At 38.7% G+C, this 15959-nt stretch overlaps 1 protein-coding gene across 6 annotated transcripts in view; it reads right to left on the bottom strand.

Moving 5' to 3' along the window:
• The window catches only part of LOC135773430 (uncharacterized), a 161083-nt gene that overhangs the window by 122140 nt on the left and 22984 nt on the right, over positions 1-15959 (bottom strand). Inside the window, exon 2 of one of the 6 annotated variants that reach the window (XM_065282994.2) lies at positions 8429-8542. The exons of the other annotated variants lie outside the window; for them this stretch is intronic. The gene's annotated coding sequence lies outside the window, so the exon portion shown is untranslated. The remainder of the gene's footprint in view (positions 1-8428; positions 8543-15959) is intronic. 6 annotated transcript variants of the gene reach the window in all.

Raw genomic sequence — 15959 nt, 5'->3', positions numbered from 1 at the left:
CAAGGCAGGTTTATTTGTATAGCACATTTCATACACAGAGGTCAAAGGTCAAAGTGCTTTACATAGAAATGAGAAAACAATATATAAAAAAAGAAAATGTAAAAATAAGAGATACACGATAAAATCACAATAAAAACAAAGATACATGAGAATTTAAAATAACAGTTAAAGAAAATAAATGTGATTTTAATAAAAACAGTTTAAAATGTTAAAAAGAATAAAACAGGAGTAAAAGTGACTTGAGTTAAAGATAATTCACTTCAAAATTAAAAACCCTGCCACCATCCACCCATCCCCACGCTGCTCCATAAATAAATAAAGAAACGCTCGCACGCCCAATTCAAACACACCGCTCGAATTTGACTGAAATTAAATACAACTTATTTTGTCGGTGTGAAGTAACACAGAAATCGAAAATTAATATTAGTTATATCTTCAATTTTCTCTCAAAGCTCCGTAAACCCTCTCAGAGAAGCTGTCAATTACAAATGTCAATCGTAACGACATGCCCGAGCATCACATTTCTAGCTAAAATTAGTTATAGAGGTCTTCTCGGGTCCAAAGAAATGTACCCAACACGAAATGACCTGAATCACTTTACACCTGAACCTGAAGTGTATAAATATTTTTTTTTTAAAGAAAGACCCGACCCGAGACAAACCCGAGAAAATTAGATGCGAGTCTGACCCGAAACAGTGGACTTTTTTTTAACCCCACTGGACTCGAATGTAAACGGCACCGACGTGAGTGCAGTGTGCAGCCCCGCACGCAGCAGTCAGACAGAAAGATACCCCGCTGGTCTCACAACCAATTTGGCGAGCTGCACCATTTGATTTACTTTGTTATCTGAAGACGACACTCAGGAAATGCTAAAATGTAGGCTACATTTGAAATTGACTACCATGTCTGTCTCAACAAAAATTAACCTACCACCAGCCACACAATGTCGCAAGTGCTCTTGGCAAATAGAGGAGAGGTTTGAAAAGGACATTGACGCGCACAAGCAAGAGAGTTCAGGTTTTGGGGTCCTAATTTGACATTACCCGAGACCCAATGCCGCTAATATTATACCCGACCGTGTCCGAGGCAAACATGAAACTTTTTGACCCGAACACGATCGGGTCTCGGTCGGACTTCAGGTTTTCAGATCTAAGTGGACACGTGAAGACCTCTACTTGGTTTCTGCCTCTTGTTTACACAGGACATTTCCGTAAAAGGCAGTGTTACCAGGTCCCCCTTACGACAACAATCCCAGGACATTTACGGGACACGTTTGTGTTCACACAGAAGGCTCTCTGCCAATTTTCTGGGATCAAAGTGCTGTGTGAATGGGGTGAAGATATATGACTTTAAAAAAACTTGGACACTTTTATATCATGGTGCTTGACAGCATATGAATATATATGAAATACAGTGCTCTGTTGAAATTATTATGTTAGTTATTTGTGAATTGCATTCAAAAATAAAAGGCCCAATGCATTGGTACTAGAGCTTTGTGAGTATACTGTATAGTTAGTTTGCAACAGTCAGTGCAAAATCAGTTGTGGATGGTTTCAAGAGCTATCATGAGCATACATTGGACACCTACTGTATAAACCTAGTAGTGAAAACTTTAAGTACAAAATTCTATTTATTTTGGGTTAAAAATGTCCCTTTCATTTGAGCCTGGTTAAAGCATGCATGCCTAGCACTTATGTAAGGAGGATCTAAGGAATGTTTCCAGTACCACATTTTGAATTAAATACAGAGCATGACACATTTTTAAAATGCCACACTGTGTCGGCCCTAAGTAGGAATCTTTCCCTTAATGTTTTTCTAAACGATTTACATGCATTCCTTACTGAATTTCCAAGCATGTTTGGGCGTCCTCCGGTAGTGTTGTACAGTATGTGGGTGTATGGTTATGCCTGGAATGTCAACCCCTTCCCTTGAGAATAATCTCAATTAAAACGTATTAGTTGCCGAAATGCCTTCCCTTTCCTGTTTCCTTCCAAAAAAAGATTATTTTATTCGGAATGTAGTAGGTGTTCCATGTCTGCATTATTTCCAGAAAAGATACCCCATCTGTGCCAGACTATACATAGCCTAATATGTTGAACTTTTGCAACTCTAAAACCTATAAAACAGCAAAACAACAAAGATCTCATAAATAATAAAGATCGGTGACATGATCGGCTGTCACAGTCCCAGTCTGTCTACCTGCTTGTTTTTCCTTTGTTTTTCCCGTCATGTCCCTTGGACTAAATTCCCCATGATCCTTCATGCTCCCTCACCTGTCTCTCGTCTGCAACCAACCTCACCTGCCAGGCAGTACCCCTGATCATGTCCCATTATATTGTTAATCCCTTAGCTCCTAGTGGGTGGACAAATATCCTCCATTTCACTCTGTTTATGGCTTTTTGCTCAGGCTTTCCCCAGTTGAGCCCACACTTTGACATTTCTGCCTCTACACGTCTTCTCCAGCTTTTCCTGGGGTGACCTTGTTGCCTTTTCCCTTGGGGGTTCCATTTCAGGGGTCGTTCAGGGTGTGTCCAATCCAGCTCCACTTCCTCTTTCGGATTTGGAAGTCTATGGGGTCTTTGCTTGTCCTTTTCCACAGGTCCACATTGTTGACTTTGTCTTTTTTACCAGATGTTTAATATCCTTCTGAGGCAGGTGTTGTGCAGATGAATGTTTGTAGACTGTTAGTTCTCCTGTTTTTCCCAGTCCTTGTCAGATGTTAATGTTATTGTAAGTGTCGGTTTATGTGGAGACTTTCTGCCTGTTTCTTACAACTAAAGTTATTGTTCTGTGGATTTTCTTATCTCAGTGAACATCCGGCCAACAAATGCATAATCCAGAGGAATATGTGCTTTGATCTCAACCAAACTGATTGGCCTCTGGAGGACTATGTGGAGGACCTCATACATTTGGTGAGCTGGGCCAATGCTAAGCTGAATACTTGAATGCTTTCGGTTGGGATTGGGTGGTCCTTGGTTTTGTCTCGTTATCCGAGACCTTGTTAATTTACCTCTAATGGATTTTTTACAATTTTGTCCACCAATTAAATGCCTCCCATTTCAAATTTTTTTTTAAGAGAATTTAGTAATCGTCCAACCAATCTGGTGCACCAGCACACCCAAAGTCTGCCCCTGTCTCCTCCACCTCTCCTGATTTTCACGAGTGCCGCGCTCGCTCACCTGAACGTTGTGAGTGCCACGCTCGCTCACCTGACAGCAGCATCCTTTCACGGTCTCACAGGGTGCCCATGTAAAAAACGTGTGACCGCACAATTGCAGTTTTTTTGCACTGAAATTTAGTACAGTGCATATAAAAAGTCTACAAACCCGATGTTAAAATTGCAGGTATTTAAAATTGCATCGCATTTTGACGTCATCTGGCCGTCGAATCTTGCGGAGCCACATGAAGTCGAACAATTTGAATAGCTTCTTTACAACTCAACTTGCCTCAAATCAACTCAAGTCAACTTGAAGTTAGCCAGCAGTCGAACCCAACCAAAGAGTAACTCTGCCTTTACCGTCTCTGAAGAGTAAATCACCAAAACCCTTGATAAAATCCCATGCAGTATGTCAGGGTTCCCCAAATCTTACGCTGGAGGGCCAGAGCACTGCAGAGTTTAGATCCAACCCATCAAACACACCTGAGCAAGCTAAACAAGGTCTTCATGATCACTAGAAAATCACAGGTGGGTAAGTTTGATTAGGGTTGGACGTAAACTCTGTAGTGTTCTGGCCCTCCAGGGTAAGATTTGGGGAACACTGCAGTATGAGGATGTAAGGACAACAAATTCAGGCCACCGGGAGTTAGTTTTTATTGTTTACCTCAACGCAACCCTCAGTTGACACACCACTAACAGGTTAATCGAAAATTTGAATATGCAGCCAGCACTTTCGTCAGGAGTACTTCGAGTACTGTTTTTCAGCCCAGTTTTCCCGCAGACTCAGGTAATGTAAAATGGTCAAAATATCTAAAACATCATTTGGCTTAGTTGTTGCTTGTTTTGTGTAACGACGATAAACATACTATGTAGAAAGTTGTTATCATGTTATTATTAGGAACACGAGCAAAGCAAGCTAATGTTAGCTCATCCTGTGCACAGCTGTCAATTAAAGAATGATATTAACTTCTGTCAATCATCTCGCCTCATCTCGCCATTCAGAACATTCAGAATATGTAGGTGTGCATTTTTCTTCCGGTGATTTGATGACGTGTCACATCACGGTTACTGTAGCAGTTCAAAGCTTTAATTTTTTATACAGTATGGAGTTAGTACATTTGATGGCAGCACAATCAACTAAATATATGTGATGAAATATAGTGTTGGAGAATAATGTGTTTTAGGGTGGAGTTCTGCTTAAGTTAAATATAAATTAGTACATAACTGTCATCAAGTAAAATGTCTAATTAAACCATAATAAAGTATGACTGGTGCTAAATGATTTTATCTGACATCAGTTTGGTAACATCCAACTGAGAAAGCTATGGGCCACATAGAGCTAACTCATTCAGCAGAGAAAATATGGCACAACAGTGACATTACTAAGATCAAGACATTCGCCTAAAATAGATGAGAAGACCAGGAGAAAACTGGTAAGGGAGGCTGTCAAAAGGCCTACAGCCACATTAAAAGAATTGGAACAATATCTGACAATTTCTGGTTGCTCCCTACAATAATCTCCTTAATTCTTTATGTTTGGGCTATGAGCTTTTTCCAACCAAAAACCACCCAAGCCGATCTAAAGTTTAAAATACACTAGTCAACATTTAAAGTGGAACAAAACCTTTAGTAACTGTTGTTTTAAAACCAATACCCAATACTCTTCTTCTCTTGGGACAATTTTGATGAACCCTTTTGATCCACAAATGTTGACTATATATATATATTTGGTGCTAAAAAACCAGAGCACGTCACAAAAAACCTCACCATGCCCACAATAAATAGCTTCAAATAACTGTCAATTTTAGCCCAAAACCATATGTTTCTTTAGCCAAAACCCAAAAGGTGACCTTTCAGCTAGAGCTGCATGATTCTTGCTGAAATGTGAATCATGGTTTTTCTCCATGGGAAATGAGATCACGATTATCTCACACGATTCTCATTTTCCCAACAAAAACATTTATTGCACTCAAGTAAAAAAAATTACTACACATGACTTTAAAGGGATACTTCACCGATTTAGCATTCAGCTTTGTATCTGTAGAAACCCGGCAGTATTACTGAATGACCATGTTTCCCTCCATCATTTCCCCCTGAGAGGAGAGATATCTGCATTTTGGTTCTGCAAAAAAGTCCTCCGATGATGTAATATGACGATTTTTGCATCATCTGAGGACTTTTTTGCAGAAACAAAATGCAGATATCTCTCCTCTCAGGGGGAAATGATGGAGGGAAACATGGTCATTCAGTAATACTGCCGGGTTTCTACAGATACAAAGCTGAATGCTAAATCGGTGAAGTATCCCTTTAAGTTATAATAATGTGTCTTAAAAGTCTATTTTCCTGACTTTATTTCCTCATTTAAAATGTGTGAGCTGTTAAACATAAACAATGTTGACATTAATAAATAAAAATAATTAGAATAAAGAGCACCTGTGCTTTTGTATTCAAAGTGGCCAACCTTAAAACTTTAAAAACACAAACCCTTTAAAACACTAAACGATCAACATTTTGAGGCATCAGGGAGGAACGCAGGCATGCAAAATGTTCCCCTCCTGCTAAAAACCCTTTCTGATGGGGAACTTGTGTCGGTGATATAGAGGCCGTTTCTCAATCTGAAGGCTGCAGCCTCCGGAGGTCGCATTTCTAAATATCTTTTTTCAAAATATTAACATTTATAAACTTAACTATTATTCTTATTGTTGTAGTATGTTTATGACTTGTGAATGTAATGAAATTTTAAACGTAGGTTCGGGAGGAGCCTAAACATTAAGTCCCGTCAATCATCCTGAGAGCCCATAAAAGCAAGTCAGTCTTCACGCCTTACCAGTGATGATTCATCCGGCATCCCTCCTCCTTTATTTTGCTCATTTCTCTCTCTGTACAGTCTTACCATGGGGGGTTTGAACTTGGGGCTCGAGCCGAGCCTCGAGTTCGAGTTCCCTCTGAGGACAGCAAGCCAAGTCTTATTTTACCATCATTCAATAGACTGAATGCGCAGGCGAACTAGTGAAATGCTTGATGGAATCTCCACAAAGACGTCTATCGATGGCTGTGCCCTGTTTTCTCTCGTGCATGCCAAGGTGGAGTTAAAATGACTTTTTTACATCACAAACATTGGATTTATTATACATCATAGAGACTTGGATGAAACCGGGTGAGTTATCACCACTTTCTAAACTGCTACCTCATGGCTGTACTTCTCTAAACTCCCTGTGTCTATCTGGCCGTAGTGGGGGATTGCTAACTTTTTTGACCACAAGCCCATAGTTTTTACTTTTCCCCCTTAAAAGTCATATTACTAAAAACTCATCATCAGTATGTTTAACTCGCCGTTTTACTCAACGATACAGTCAGGATTTCTCTGAAGCCTATCTTGATGTACGAAACTCTCTGGAGACTGATAGCATCCTGGACACCTTAGATACTGATTCACACCTCACTTTATTATCTCTACCTGTGCTGAAATTCTAAATTCAATTGCTCCATTCGGGCATAACAATCATAAACCAGCCCCAGTGCCCTGGCATAATGACAGTATGCAGGTTTGCAGACGTGCTGAGCGTAAACGGAAAAAAGACAAACTACAGATCTCCTTTTAAATGGTAAGAGACTCTTGTCATACTTTTCAGAAAACGGCAAAGGCTGCAAAATTGCAGAATTTGTTGCAAAAATCATTATAAACTTCAATCTTTGTTTTTATTGTTAATTCTGTTTTAAACTCTTCTGTGCATATTATTTTAGAGCCTTCTCTAACCCTCTAAGAACATTTTAGATTACAGTTCTAAGATCTCAAATATCAAATTCAGTGATAACATTTCATGATGCTCCAGTGTGTTCTTCGACCTGGTCTAAGTTTGAGCCCATGGACCTGGTCCCACTTATGGATATAGTCTGTAAATTAAAGGTGGGGTGCATGATCTCTGAAAGCCAATGTTGATATTTGAAATCACGTAAGCAAACACTCCCCTACCAAAATAGAATCTGGATCTTCTTTTGATAGACCCGCCCCACACATACGCAACCCAGGCAATGACGTCGGTTAGTAGACCCACCCTTTACTGCTGATTCCTACAAGTGTGTTTTGGTATTCGGCCCGACTCCCTTTTCCAAAGTGTTTTTCAAAAAACATGCACCCCGCCTTTAAAACCCACTATCTGTCCCCAGGACGTGATTCCACCCCTATTTTTTAGACAAACTATTGCCACTGTTGGTCCAGGTCTCTTAATGTTTATTAATAAATGCTTGTCTACTGGCTCTTTCCCAAAAGATCTAAAAAATGCTGTGGTGACTCCTTATCTAAAGAAACCTAATCTTGATTCTACTGTATTTTCAAATTTCCCTTTTTTTCCAAGATACTGGAAAATATTTATTTACCCATCTGCAAATTTATCTAAACATGAACTCTGTACAGGAAACTTTTCAGTCTTGATTTTAAGCATTACACAGTACTAAATCTGCTCTGTTGACAGTTTCACTCCCGTGTTAAATCTTGGATTTAGTTGATCATTAGATACTCCTTACTTGCTTAGAGGGTGGGTTACTCCCATCTTATCAGCCTTACCTTGGCTTTCCATCAAATTTAGAGTTGATTTTAAAATGTTACTTTATGTTTACAAAGCACTTAATAATCTGGCCCCTGAGTTTTTGACCAGTCTACTCTCCCGACATGAAACTTAAGATCATATGACCAATGCCTACTTGTTGTACCGCGATTTCGACTTAAAAACGAGGTGATTGGGCCTTTGCAGTTCTTGGACTCAAATTATGGATTAGCCTACCTTTATATATCAGGCTAGCCCCTTCTATTGCCACATTCAAGTCATCCTTGAAAACATATTTATTTTCCTAAGCTTTTAACACTGCCTGAATTTTTGTTATTTTTAATAGTTGTTGTCTTCCTAGCATGTTGTTTTTATGTTTATTTTATATTTTAATGATTTGTTTTTACAGAGATTCAATTGTGTTTTTTATTTGATGTCCAGCACTTTGGTCAGCGTCGGCTGTTTTCTAAATGTGCTTTAAATAAAGATTAATTGATTGATTGATTGATTGATTGAATAGGGTTTGGTTTAACACTGTGTGAGTGTGAGCAAATTTGACTGAAAAAGTATCCTGGATTGTAATGTAAATACGTGAACATGTGAATGCAGCATCGAAATTCAGGTAAATATATGCAAGTGAATCGGCATCATTTAGAAAGATCATCAGATCACATTTATGTATGAATCGATACCATGATTAATTTTTCAGTTAATTGTGCAGCCCTACCTTCAGCATGAGAATGACACCAAGCACACCTCCAATCAGCAAAGAAATGGCTTCACCAAAGATCAAGGTTTTTAAATGGCCCAGCCAGCAGGATCCAGATCTAAATCCCATGGGCTGTGCACAGGAGACAACAAACCAATTTGACAGAGTTAGAATGCTTTTGCCAGGAAAATAGCAAAATATTACAAAGTTAAGATGTATGAAACTGATTGACACTTATTCATTAAGATTGCATGCTGTCATAAAGGTGACTCAACTAAGTATTAGCTTAGGGGTGCGCACACTTATGCAACCTGGTTATTGTACAATTTTTACTTGCCATCTTTTCACCCCGAATGATTCTTATTGTTATTTACTTCAATATATAGATGAAAATTTCACAATAAAGGTGGAACAAATTCCAACATGATTCCTCTTGGTTTCATTTTTTACATTACAAAAACCTGCAATTTTGACAGGGGTATGGACTTTTTATATGCACTGTATACAGTTGCAAATAGAAACATTGCAAATATTAAAAGTCAGAATGTAAAAATGAAGAAATTGAACCACGCATTAAGAGTCTGATAAACAATGCCCATTTACAATAAAACACTTCAGAAACATTTGGGTGATCTCGTGAAATTAGACTTATGAGGTGTCATAAAACATTTTGATAAAAAAAGTAAATGCAAAGTAAGAGTCTCAAAATAAGAAGCATACAGTTAAACATCTCTTCAGGTACTATTTTGCACATGATTTCAAATGACATCATACAAACCAATTTTGTTGTTTTTTCCACATTTAAGGGGAAAAATTTCATTACTGCAACGTGTCCATGACTGGATTTGGGTTCCTTGACATGAAAATATTTATAATAAAAAAATCTAAATAAAAAGCTTCAGTGCATGTTATACTATAAACATTTACAGTAAAGAAACATGTGGTATTTGGTGATCATTGGTAAATGTAGAGACAATAATAAGGAATATAAATGTGTCCAAGAAAAAAAATTTCATCCTCCCTAACAATTTTCAATCATTGTTTAAGCCCTCAAGGAACTAACATTAAAAAAAAAAAAAAAAATGTTGGAAGGGACATAATTGACTGTGACACTCAAGATGGCTACCAGGTAAGCAGTTCTTATTTTTTCTCTCCAGATAAAAGTACAAATTTTGTTTATCACAGTACTTAGACAACTTTTTAGTTCTCATTATAGTTTGTAAATGCATATATTTAATGTAACATCATGTTGCGGTAATGATAATTTTTTATAATGATAATCTAAAAAATATAAATAATTCTATAGGAAATATTTTTTAAATATTGTTATAGTAAGGTCAGACCTTAATGTCATGTGCAAAAAAAATTGGTTTCAAGGGCTTTTAAAAAAAATCTGATGCTGGACACTTTCAAAGATTGTTTTCTTGAGAATCTTCCATTTAGGAAGTTTTGTACCTGAGCACACACGCACACACACACACAAACATTCTGGTTTCCATGTTTTGTGGGGACAATCCATAGACGTAATGCATTTCATACCATTCAAACTGTATATTCAACCCGGGGAGGCAGCCTTCTTGGGCTTAACTTAGCACCCTCTCCTATACGTTACATTAGTAATACGCTCGCTTATAATGTTGATTCATTGCCGCAGCAAATTTACCTGCATTGCTATCATGTATTATGTTGTGCGTTCTGTCGATTTTCTGTGCTTTTCTTTGCTTCTATTAATGTCAAATTACTTATTGTGAAAAGCGCTATATAAATAAAATTGAATTGAATATTCTATTCCCCTTACCTACCCCATTCCCTAACCCCAACCATCACAGAAAACTCTTCTGCTACCTTAGATGTTCAAGAAACATCATCCTGTTTGATTTATAAGCTTGTTTCCTTATGGGGACCTCAAAATGTGACCTCAATTGGTCCCCACAACGTGATATTTACCAGGTACACACACACGCACAAAAAAATTTCCATGGATTTGCATGATTCACGAGAGACTCATTTTTACATTGTAAAAGCCGGAATTTCCATATTTATCCGGAAAAACCACACCCCTGATTATGTCACAAAAGTAAGCACACCCCTGACATTTCAACCCACATGCTTCCTCAAGATTTTAGTATATCTTCTCAAGGAACAACACTGCAGAAATGAAATTTGAATATATTTTAGAGTAGTCAATGTGCTACTTGTATAGCAGTAAAGATTTATTGTCCTCTGAAAATGACTTAACATACAAACATTAATGTCAAAATAGCTGGCAACAAAAGCGAGTACAAGTGATTATATATGTATATCACTTAACTATGCAAAGCCACATGTCCTGTTCATCAAGTTTACAGTATGTTATAAATTTGTGTATCTAGTAGCTTTGAGTACAATTCATACTGACCACTGGATGTTGAACATGGCACCACATGGCAGAGAACTCTCTGAGGATTTGAGAATTAGAATTGTTGCTCTTCACAAAGATGGGCTAGGCTATAAGAAAATCAGTAGCCTGACAGCAAGGCCACAAAGGCATTCCTGAGACATGGTGAACCTCAGGTAGGATTCAATGAGTTTTAGCTTTTCATGGCCTAAGCTATAAGAAGATCAGTAACAACTGAGTTACAGTACAGAGGCCAGGGTCATACAGAGGTTTTCCAAGACTGAATTGTTGCAGTGTGTGGCTGGCATATGGTCTGAGCATTGACAATCTGACCACCCTCTTCTGCATCCCCTAAAGCAGGGTTCACCAACTTGCGGACTCCGGTCTGAATCCAGACTGTGAGATGCGTACATCTGGACCGCAAAGCCTTTTGACAAGATGAAATAAATAAATGGCAAACGCTATTTAACATTATTATAAAACCTAATTATATCAGGCACATATATGGTCAGCCCAGTAGAGCTATTTGGGTCCTACATCGACACAGGTTTCGAGTGCGGCGTCAGTACGAACAGTCACAGACAGGTGTGCAGTGAAGAGAGCAGAGAGACTTATCTGCTCGGAGTCTGTTGCGGTTGTCAAAAGTGGGGACATTAAACGCCATTACGAAACTAAACATAGACACTTTGGAGAAACGTACCCTCAGCAGTCTGACGTAGGGTGTGAAAATGAGTTAACTAAAAGCCCAGTAAGCGTGACCCACACGGGTCCTCTGTCACTTTTGGTGTTTTCACACCTACCCCGGATTTCCCCCGACTGCGGAACGGCTGTGGATCGGCGGCGGAGTCAATCGGTTTCCATTCAAGTCAATGTGTGTATTTCCACTGACTGCGCTCCGAATCCGTCACGGCTCCGGCCATCCGCAGCCCTCCGGCACAAATACGCAGAGCTTCTATTTTTGACGGATGCCGGACAGCTCCGCAGGGCGGAGCCATGACTTTATTGCGTGATCATACCTGAATTCACGAGAACTTTAGGGTTTTCGGTTTAGGGTTAGATTTGGTGTTTGCATTAGTATGTCTCTTTAACTATTGGTTTATATAATTTTTTCTGATTTATTCTTTTATATTTTCTAAACTTTAAACAATTGTCGCCTGGCGTTGGGGTTAGAGTTGGGTTTGGGTAGGGATGTCATTTCATGTAAATCTAACCCTAAACCGAAGCGAAAATGGTAAGAAAATAGGACAAAACAGTTGAGTAACCAATCCGTGACAATGCCACGGAAAAAGACAGTCCGTAGCAGGGCCACGGAAAAATGCGGAGATCCGTGAGAATGCCACGGAAAAATGAGCACAAAATTTAACATTTAAACAATGGATAGAAGAACGAACAACGACAAAACACAGAGAGCTAACTGAGACTGAACTTGACAAAATAGAGCATGACAGCTACAAAGCCAACACACAAAAAAATACAGAAGGGGCATTAAAACTTCTCAAAGACTGGCTAAAAGAGAAAAAATGGAGACAGACAAGTATGAAGCAGAGGATCTTAATAAGGTATTACGATCATTTTATGCATCTGTGCAAAGTTTCGCGGAAGGATAAAAATGTTAATTTAAAACAATTATGCCAATAAAATGTTTCAAATTCATATTCATGTCCAGTTTTTTTTCTTATGTGGCAAGTAGCCGTGTAATAAGCGGGATAAAGTAAGGTTGCTGGAACAGAATTAGAAAGCATGGCTAGTACCTGTGCAAGAAGGGTGTTGAAGAAAGGTCAAGCAATACATAAAGATGAGTCACATCCCCTACATCAGGCATATGAGATGTTGCCATCAAGAAGGAGATTTAGGCTACCTTATTTTCAAACAAATCGAGCTAGTAAGTCTTTTATACCAACTAGCATTGTATTGATAAATAAGGAAGGGGTACCTGGAGGACAGCACTTTACAATAGTACCATGTACTTTCTCCCTTGCGGGACTATAATGGTATGCAAAACTGCACTTTGTCCTAGTTATGTAGTGGGGGTCTTTTGTCCTGATTTTTTGTACATGAGTGAGGGGTTGTTGGGGCGAGGGGAACTCTTTTGTATATTTTGTTTTGTGTTTGTTCTGTTATTTGTCTAATTGTCATTATGTATAGATGTATCAGGCATGCTTTATGGTGCAGAACAAGTTTCCAAAAGGATAAATAAATAAATCTCATCTCATAATGTAGAGGCAGCCGGTAGTTATCGGGAAATAAGCCCCTTCAGTGTGATACAAGACCCTCCGCTTCGCGTCGGGTCCTGATCACACTGTCGGGGCTTATTTCCCAATAACTACCGGCTGCCTCTACATTATCCCTTACTTATTACACGGCTCTCTGGAATGCTTGATTCTGATTGGTCAGTTGAGACATTTGCAGGTTCGTTCTTTTCAAATAATAACCGCTCCAAAATAATAACGCATAGCCGGACTACTTGCACGAGTAAAATCGCTCCGCGCCAATAAAGATCAATAAAGATGACTGTCTGTTTGGCGCCATCTTGTGACAAACACTCGACAACCACGACAAGACACAGAGAGCTTACTGAGACTGAACTTGACAAAATAGAGCATGACAGCTACGAAGCCAACACAAAAAAATACAGAATGGGCATTAAAACTTCTCAAAGACTGGCTAAAAGAGAAAAAATGGAGACAGACAAGTATGAAGCAGAGGATCTTAATAAGGTATTACGATAATTTTATGCATCTGTGCAAAGTTTCGCGGAAGGATAAAAATGTTAATTTAAAACAAATATGCCAATAAAATGTTTCAAATTCATATTCATGTCCAGTTTTTTTTCTTATGTGGCAAGTAGCCGTGTAATAAGCGGGATAATGTAGAGGCAGCCGGTAGTTATTGGGAAATAAGCCCCGACAGTGTGATCAGGACCCGACGCGAAGCGGAGGGTCTTGTATCACACTGAAGGGGCTTATTTCCCGATAACTACCGGCTGCCTCTACATTATGAGATGAGATTTATTTATTTATCCTTTTGGAAACTTGTTCTGCACCATAAAGCATGCCTGATACATCTATACATAATGACAATTAGACAAATAACAGAATATCCCAGAATATCCCTTACTTATACATATGAAGAGACAGTATTCAATATACACGATAACATTATATTTTGTTCAATAAAAACAAATATTTACACTAGTTTCTTTAGTCTGGGGAAAGCCATCAAATTGTGTTTACGTGCAGTACATAACTGTCTGGACCTCGGCTGGAGAGGAGGGTTCATTTACTGGACCTCAAGCTATTTTAGTTGATGACCCCTGCCCTGAGGCAATGTTGACAACACTCAAGCATCTGTTTTTGAAGCCAGCTTCTCCACCTGGCGCATAGCACAAAAACTCAACTTCTTTGATCGACCCTTGCGTTTCCTGTCTCGAGTGGAAATAGTTTTGGTAAAATTCTGTATGACCCTGGCCATTGTATTGTTACTCAGTTTCAGGATCTCTAAACATGGTCTATTCTCAACTAACACTAAATTAAAAAGATACGTTTTAACTGAGACTTAAAACCTTCTAGAGCTGAGGCCTGCCGAATATGCAGACGGAAGCTGTTCCATAATTTTGGGGCGATGAGCATAAAAGCTCTATCGCCCCTTTATTTTTTGAAGAGCGGGGAACTGCCAGCAATAGTTTATCTCCTGATCTCAGAAACCTGACTTGGAGTATAGCAGATGCAATGTGCATCTGGCTTTCTAGATGGTTAGATCTAACTGATACTACATATGGGTCTGGTGATTTAACTGTATTCTTATCAGGGTTTTTTATATTTTTTGATGAAATTAAGGAAGCAAAAATAAAGAAATTAAGAATATAATTAACACTGCCTTATTTTATGAAATGTAAAATGGTCTTTAGCTTGGACTAACAGTATTTAAATTAGTGGGTTTATTATAGCTGCAACTTTAACAAAAACTTAAAATATTTATATGAGTGACTTAGTTTTACTGGAAATTTTTTTATGCATGTTTGAGTTTGTAAATAAAGACCTGGAGCCTCCGACCCCTAAAAACCATCATCATCACTTTTCATAGTACTCCTATTAGTAGAACTGCGCCCACTAGAGGGAAACGTAGTCTGCGATCCACTTTTTTCTCCTTAAAGGCTGGGTTTTACGGCTTGACAGCTTATGAAAACTTATTTCTGGGTTTTTTGGCTTGTTAGATGTACACCCTGTCACAAAGCAGCTTTTAGGCATTATTCTGTTTTTTGTTATAAGCCAGAAATGACAAGGAGGAAGCATCTCGCAATACAAAGTCAATGGAGACGGATGGATTGTTTCCCCCCCGGTGGCCGTGGTTTTCAAATTAGCATAACTGCGCTCTGTCTCTATGGTCATGAATATTGATGTGACTCACACCTGAGGAGAAGAAGACCCAACCCTCTAATAGCTCATTGAGCTCATTATTCTCATTTCTTCAGGACTATCGTGGTACATGCAGACACTGGACTCCCAAAAAACATAAAATGCATGTGTGCAACCTAGTGCAAACAGTGCCAGACAAGAGACTGAGCAAAAAGACACTATACTGCAAGACAGATGCTTAAAATGAAAATAAAAAATGAAGTAGTGTCGACCAGTACAATATGGCTCTGATTAAAAGAGAATGATTGTAAATGTCAGCTGTAAATGTACAGTTTGGTGTGCATCTAAAAAACTTCACAATATAAATAATAAGGTATAAATTTGTAAGCAGTCACACACTGTGAATCTTTGAGAATGGAGTTAAATGGCGTAGTGCCATTGTTCAAAACAGTTCCTATTTAACTGAAAACACAAGGGAATATTATATGTTTTGCATTTCCGTGTGTGTCCTGTCTCTTACCATCCACTGCCTTGCAGCGCACACAGTTCCAGTGACCAACAGTGGTGGTATTGCTTACATCTGAGCTACTGAAACTGGCACATGGGTACTCCTGGTCGGTTTTGGTTATGCCACAGAAGCTCTTCAACCATCTGTTTGTGGGTCATGTTACCACATAGCTCCTTGTGCATAATAAAGGCATTGGTGGCAGAAAGGTCTAAGAAGTGTAAAACGATCTTTCTGTACCACTTCATTGTCTTGTGCTGTGCAGTGTAGTACTGTATCAGCTGGTCAGAAAGATCAACAACACCCTCCATG

The sequence above is a fragment of the Paramisgurnus dabryanus genome, chromosome 9 (assembly GCF_030506205.2).
Source record: "Paramisgurnus dabryanus chromosome 9, PD_genome_1.1, whole genome shotgun sequence".
NCBI classification, from domain to species: domain Eukaryota; kingdom Metazoa; phylum Chordata; class Actinopteri; order Cypriniformes; family Cobitidae; genus Paramisgurnus; species Paramisgurnus dabryanus.
Note: the sequence above shows the minus strand (reverse complement) of the source record. Positions and strands in the feature narration are given on the sequence as shown.